The sequence below is a fragment of the Diuraphis noxia genome, unplaced genomic scaffold, assembly GCF_037042655.1.
Source record: "Diuraphis noxia isolate RWA-SAM2 unplaced genomic scaffold, SU_Dnox_SAM2 contig0003, whole genome shotgun sequence".
Lineage (NCBI taxonomy): Eukaryota > Metazoa > Arthropoda > Insecta > Hemiptera > Aphididae > Diuraphis > Diuraphis noxia.
This window is the reverse complement of record NW_028301713.1, coordinates 55,234,597-55,242,449: the sequence shown is the minus strand read 5'-3', so window position 1 is coordinate 55,242,449 and position 7,853 is coordinate 55,234,597.

Below are 7,853 nucleotides of genomic sequence, written 5' to 3'. Positions count from 1 at the left end.
TATTATAATAATTAACAATAGTATATAGATCATAAATTCATCAATTTGTGTGTTCAAATTGTGACAATCTGAAGGGTTTACCTTCCCCAAAGATCACACACGAGAACCTGGGATTGGATCTCATGACCTATGAGCTGCACCACGTGGAAACTCGAAGGCTTTGTTGGTGGAACTCATAGGTTTTGTACACGCATGGACAATTGAATGTTCAAGATTTGTTTAAGGGCAATTGTAATAGAATAAATAATAAGAGATATTTTTGTTTTTTCTTTTAGGGTAATCATGAGGTTTTATATTTTACATAGCATTATAATTTAGTGTTAATAAAAAGAATAAACTTTGAAATAAAATAATAAATTGTAGAAACATGTGGCATAATATAACAAAATGTAGATATTATAACATATGATAATCATGATGGAGAAGTAGAATAACAAATTGGTCATTACTCATTACATTTATACAATAAATTGACATTTTGAATATAATAAATTGGGGGAATAATATGTTTGGACTCATGGCAGGTGTGACTTATGGATAATAAAGACATTATTGTATTATTAAAAAGAATAATAATTATAATTTTGCAGTCGCAAACCTAAATCAATATAATAATATTTTGAATAGTATTTGGGCTTATATTAAGCCTCATATTGTCGTGTGGCACATGATTTATGTGAATGATGGTTTTTTTTTTAATAATAATATTTTGACACTACGTCAGCGCTAGAGCAAAGCGACTGGGACGTGTGGCGCCGTCTAAGCGTATAATTATAACATGGGTCATAGAAAAATGACAAAGCTTGCGACTACAAGAAGAAAAATAAGAATAATTATTAGAGGAGAATATGGAAGGGGCATGGGGGACATTACATAATAACTATTTACTAATACATTACAAAACGTTGGTAATTGACACGTTGTTGACTGTTGTTGGTGTTCGGTGACCTAGGCGGGCTGGCTAATAGCCACCAATGCACACGTGGTTGGCATCATACGTCTTGTTTCCAAAAATGTCCGGGAAAGGAAGAATAGATGAAAAAAAATGTTGCATGATATGTGTCGGCCACCAGTGGCCTATGGGGACGAGTTCAGCCCATCGGTAGTCAGAAAAAAAAGCTAAAAAAAAATCCAGGGAAAATAAGCCACGGAAAAAAAGTTAAATTACAATAATTAAATACATAAAAATTAAAATGTGTGCGCTTGACTGTTTTCAGGTAGCATCTGACTTTTGTCGTCTAATTTTGCAACACATTCTCCAAAAATATGTGCTGGGTTGTTTTTGGTAGCCTTAGCTTGAATTTTCATTTCATTATATTTATATATAACACATATCTAAACCTCTTTCTTGTTTGGTCTATGGGTTATAATAGGAATTGTTCCACTTTTGACATTTTTTGACATTTCAAGATCTGTTTAAATGGTCCCTGGACATTTGAGCATGGTTGCTCTACTATTACAACGCCATGTAATACTATTTTTACCGGTATGTTTGAGAACGTACATGTAACCCTCAAAACATTATTTGTGCTTACTTTTATTAGAGTTAATGATTTCCATATTGTATGTTAAAAATATAAAATCAAAAGTAGAGAAACTTATAGAGAAAAAAAACTGATGGGTGAGACTGCGGGCATAGATGTGTGCGATTGAAAGTATAGTTTACAAAACAGTTAAAATGTTATACCTTAACAAAAAAAAGGGAATTTCCTTCAGAATAAGAAGAAAGAAAATGCTATTCATTGAATAAAAATGACATAATATTTTGTGGATATTATCTTGAAATCAATTGATTTATGTCTTACACCCTAGATATGTATAACTGTATAAGTATAATGTAATATATACTTTGTACAGGGACACAGGGTGATTCTTTTTAAAATGTACATGTTGCAGTATGAATTACATGCTATCTTGAAATAAATTATTTATGTATATTTTTAATTTAAATTTTTTGTTTTATAAAATCAATACATTCATTATTACTGTTTAGAATCTAAAATATATTTATTATTATAGAATAATAAATAATAACATATTATAACCTGTGTATTAATGATTATATAGGTATATATATATATATATATATATATATATATATATATAAGTTACTGGAAAATCTCAGAAATGCCTGGTCAAAAAGCGAACTGCCCTAAATCCTTAAGAATAATGTTCACGATTGGTGAGTCTAAAAAGTTAAAAGTTCCACCAAGTAAAACCAATGGTGACATTATTTATTTTGTAAGATGCAATGAAATGTTCAATATATTGCACATGGCTCATATAAATTGTGAACATGGTGGTCGAAACTGAATGGAGCATTCAATAAAACAAAAATACAAAAATACAAAAATATTATCAGGGATATAATTTTATTATATTTACAGTTATGTGAAATACCTACCTACCTATGTAATAAAAAATACGCTCATCCCAAAAAAAGGTTTAGTAATAAAATCAATTTTATCTAAAACTTTTAATTCTCGTGCACAAGTTGATCTAATAGATATACAAAGTAATAAATATGATGATTTTAAATTTATCTTGGTTTACCAAGACTAATTTAGTATTTTACTAAGTTTGTTTCTTTACGACCTTTAAAAACAAAAACTGCAAGCGAAGTTGCATACAATCTTATAGACATTTTTTGTATAATTGGAGCTTTGTGTATAATTACAATCGGACAATGGTAGAGAGTTTGTAAATCATACATGTATTATTATAAATGATTTAGTTCTGTTGTGGGATGGCTTAAAAATAGTACAGGGGAAGCCACGTCATTCTCAAAGTCAGAGGTGTTGACAGTGGCGGCACCAGAATTTTAATACCAAGTGGGTCAAGCTGGGGCCCAATTTTTTTAGGGAGGGCCAAATTGTTGACTTGATATATATATATTATATATATACAATAGTGATGACAGGCAATTGCGCAGAATGGGGAGGGGGAGGGCCAACTTCCAATTTTTCAATTTTTTTACACTTCATCGTGTTAACTTACTAAAACAATGATTTGTAAACATGTATTAATAGTATTTATTTCCTAACAAAATATATATTCATGTAAAAGTATATTCATCAAAAGTATATAAAACTAGAATGCTTTCACTTGTATTTTCTTCATCATAGTTGGTTAATAATCTAATCCCGTTGTTCATGGAATTTTCAACAAAATTATTATAACATTGATTAATATTTAATAATAACTAGTAAGTATAACTTATTATTTTCGTATTCAGCCGCTGGAAAATAGACGTTATTTATGAGGTTTGAAAGCATAGTGCATAGTTTACCTAACCTAACCCGTGGGTTTTTTCCTACATTCCAGCCCATCATGGCTGGTGGCGCACGTAGACGGAACGCGTTTCTTCAAAAGACACGAGGTTGTCGTTGAACGAAGTCCGTGAGACGATGATGAAAAAGTGAAGCCCAGAAGATGCACACACGTTAGGCACGGTCAGAGGTCTTTGAAAATGTGAATCGTCTTCGACGGCTGCATGTAACGGTTTGATGGTCAGCCGCCGGCGGATTTTTAAAACATTCTCAACCAACTAGACAGTATAGCTACCAGTCGTCGCTTTTCAGACACCATACCTTAAATATATATATATATATATCTAACTAATAAATATTTCACCAAATATTCAGTGCTTGACGACATCTTAAATCACATAGGTACATCTAAGTATTAATTAACGGTTCCACGATTACCAGATGTACTATATTTTACATCTTACAAGAAGATTTCATCAAGAGATTATAAGTGTAGGGATAATTTCCCAGCACCAATTTCTAGTATAAAATATTTTCATAGTATGCTTAATTACCTACGGCGAACCATACGTACATGACGTGAATTGATGCAATTTACTTAAATTTACATACGCATCTTAGGTATATACATACGATATATTCTTTATAATAAACACACACGCATAAAGAATACTCCTGTAACCACAGGACCACACCCTTTCGATGTTCGATCGGAAGCTCTATACAAAACGACACAAATGCCTTACCAGCGATCCTTACGTTGCACTGTACGATATCAAATCATAAACACACCATGATACCTTAATGTTACGCTTAACCGCGATACACACCAATAAGGAATGAATTGCTCGAAATTATTCTATTTAAGGATCAGACAAAACCGACACACGTATTCCGTCACACAATATATCGTCCACGCCAGTACCTATATGCGCTTCGAAAATCTTTTTATTCAAATGAATTTGTTTATATTTGCAGACTTGCTGTAGTGTGTATATTGACTTAATTGAGTCATTCGAGATCTTGCATGATCGCACAATTAGTTATCTCGCATTATTAACTAAATAAATATTATAATAATAAACCCAACTTATTATCCACCTCACTCCTTAATCCTTGCAATCTACTTAAATTTAATCATAGAATATAAAATGTGTTGACTATTATATCGTAATATACTTATAAAGTTATATGGGATAGTTATAATATAGTATTATTATAGGTGTATTACATCAGTATTATTATAAGATCATAAGTATAATTACCTATTTAAGTACTCAACAGACAACAACTTATAAAATACATTCCTAGCTGGGGTTGCAATTGATATCTGTAAAGAATAAAAACTCATGATAGCCACGAGTGCATAGACTTTCAAGAGCCCATGATAATAGTCATGATCTAAATAATTATAGTTAAACAAATTCATTTAATTGGTGTTCGAATCTTATCAATATCATACAATAAATAACTCAGTAAAAAGTATCTCATAAGTCATAATATATTAAATAAATAAATTAAAACACGTCAGTACGTCACACTTGGGTAATATAAGCGCAGGGGCTATATCCTAGGGTTTATTTTTAGAGGGGATTGGAGTGAATTTTTTCGACTTCAAAGAAATTTGTACTCATCACGATTTAAGATAGGTAGTATCTTAAATCGTGGTGAACACTATAACTGCTAGCATTTTACAGTGGTATAATGATTTTGGTACTGGACAAGACTGATAATATATAAAATGACTGGTAAATGATTTTGAGCAGAGCTATATTTAGTTGATTTATATTTTATACTTTACTATGATGGGTATTATTACTTTTTTTTTTTTTGGCGTGTTGATGTTCACGATATGTAGTTGAAAAAATGCTTCGATTTTCAACTTCAGGAACATTGCTTGGTGTGAAAATGAATTTAGTTGGTGCATTCGGGAAATCAAAATTTAAAATATAAATATAAATAATTAATATCAATAAGATATAATTTAAAGTTTACAAAAGCCCTTGGAAAAACGGGAATTTTTACCCAAAATCTTGATTTTTTAGTGTCATTAACTTTTCAAAACCGTAAATACCTAGTATACCCACTATATGCATGTTCACTGAATGCTTATATTCACATTTTTTAAACACCATGACATGAAAAAAATATTTCGACTCACTTTGAGCTATTTATTAGCATATGAAATTTTCAATTTTTATTATTTGTTTTTTAAATCAATGTCGATAAAAAATTTTTGCTCAATATCTGTGTAGTGTACAAAGTGTAGGTATCATATAATGCGTACAAAATATCTACTGGCTAACACCATTGGTGTATTCCTATTTTATTTCTCAATATTTCATAGACAGGAGTTGGGTTCATAGAACTATGTTTAAAATAATATGTACCGTAGCATACTCTTTGAATAAAAAATTTAAAAAAAAAACTCCATTCGAATCCGTCTGGTTGTTCCTGAGACTGTCCGTTACTAAAAAAACTGATTTTAATGAGAAACTTTTTATTAATGAACGGAGCGTCATGGGTCGAGGACTCGAAAGCCGAGGTGTACAGCTAGAATTATGGTCTGGGTATTATTGTCTTATCAGTGATGCCTCGGAGTCCATACTATTTACTAATCTACTGCAAAGTATGGTTAACAAATTAACAAGACGACCAAGATGTTTGACAATGACTGCTGGAGGCAACAATTCAAAAATCAGTTTGGATTTCAAAGGGTCTTGGTTGAAAATATATGTTGTTGAGAATGTGCGATCTATTGTTTATTACTCTGAAAATGGATTAGTGAAACGCAGGGAGTATGTGTGTTGCCGTGTTGGCTCCAATTGACGTGGAAAAAACTTTGAATACCTTATGAAAAAAAAAAAACGGAGACGAATTGAGGGAAAAGAATGTAACATTTGATAAGAATGCTACGGGATATGCCATATACAGCTACATATATAAGAAAGTTGGAGACTTAAACATTTTATGTGGTTTGTCACAAGGGTCGACCATAGGCACTATACTCTGAAATGTTTTCTACGAAGAGTTGTTTGTCAGAGTACCATGTCACTCATGTCGGGTCCTGCCAGAATGAATCTACGTCATCAGATGTCACGAAGATAGTATAGTAATATAGTGCCATTGTGGTATATACGTAGTATAAGAACTGGTCGGCAGTCGCACTATTTATATTTTGGAAGAATGAAAAGTGGACCCGCTCAAATAAGTGACTGAAAGAACGAAAACGGCTTAACGGTTATGTTTTATGAAGCAAGGACTCGAAGGGTAACAACACGTGCATATCACATTAATATGGTCCTATAGTAAAGACAATCGATGCTCTTTCACAGATCCAAAGTTGTGACTCTCCAGTTTTATACGCAAACATTAATATTAACCTTACACATTATATATGTTGCTTTCGGAAATATGAAATAATGCATTTTAACAATCAATTTACATTTTACAGTGTTTATTACACGTAGTACGTGCTGTTAAAACTGGTTACTACGACGATGCTACGACTAATTATTAGCCATCATTCGACGAGTTAAAAATGCGGCCAAAATTCAAAAGTATACGACTAATTTTGTTCATAAAAATTGAAGTGAACTCGTTGTCAGTGTGCAGTCGTTTTAGCGATGTAATTTGGAGAGAAATTTCTCGTTTTGAAAGAAATTTGATCTAGGGCCTTGGACTTATTGCCCGATAAAAAGTAAGTCGCTCATATCCATAGTGTATTACAGTCAGTTGCATGTACTTATGCAGCGACTGGGCATAGTTCCTCATTGTTGGTGTACCAGAACTATAGACAGCTATAATTGTTGGACTTCTTCAGCGGAGCATTGCCTCTCAAATGACTAGTGCATACAGACCACTGTGTTCATGATTAAAATATTGGTGGTGACAGGAATGTTTCTCAAACGATGTGTACATATTATGACAGGTTGGCCGTAATTGCGCTGCAATTAGAATATTTTTTTAAAGCGAAATCTAGAATTGTTTACCCAACCATCCACTCACCCACCCAAGACTTCTAATTGCTATGTTTAATGCCATCAGGTATCAATTATGTATAGAGTACCTGATTTAACCTTGTTAACTAATTAGGTAACAGTTATTCCCTTGAAATTACATATGCCCACTAAGCAATCGCTTCTAATGATAATACATGAATTTCAGTGCCACTGCAAGTTAGCCGTGTCGGATTTTACCCGTTAGGTGACCAGTTAAGTCACCCGACTTTAAGGTGACTCATTAAGGCATCAGACTTCATTTGTTACAGAGGCTCCGTGAAAACGAAAAACTACTCTTTTTAAATTATAAATTTAATTTACGATTTAACAGAACAAAAGCCAATATGGATAAATATTATACTGTATTGTATATGCAGTGGAAAATTCTTTTTCGATTTTGACGAATTATAAACAGTTAGATAAGTGCTTGAAAATATTTATCGTAATTGTATGTTATTTGGTGGCGATAAACATTACCGTCGTGCACTCATGTATTGCATGCTTTTAATTTTCAACTATCGTAAATATTTAATGTTAAAATTTCCAAACTAAACATTATAATTTGTATTGTTGATTAAAATTC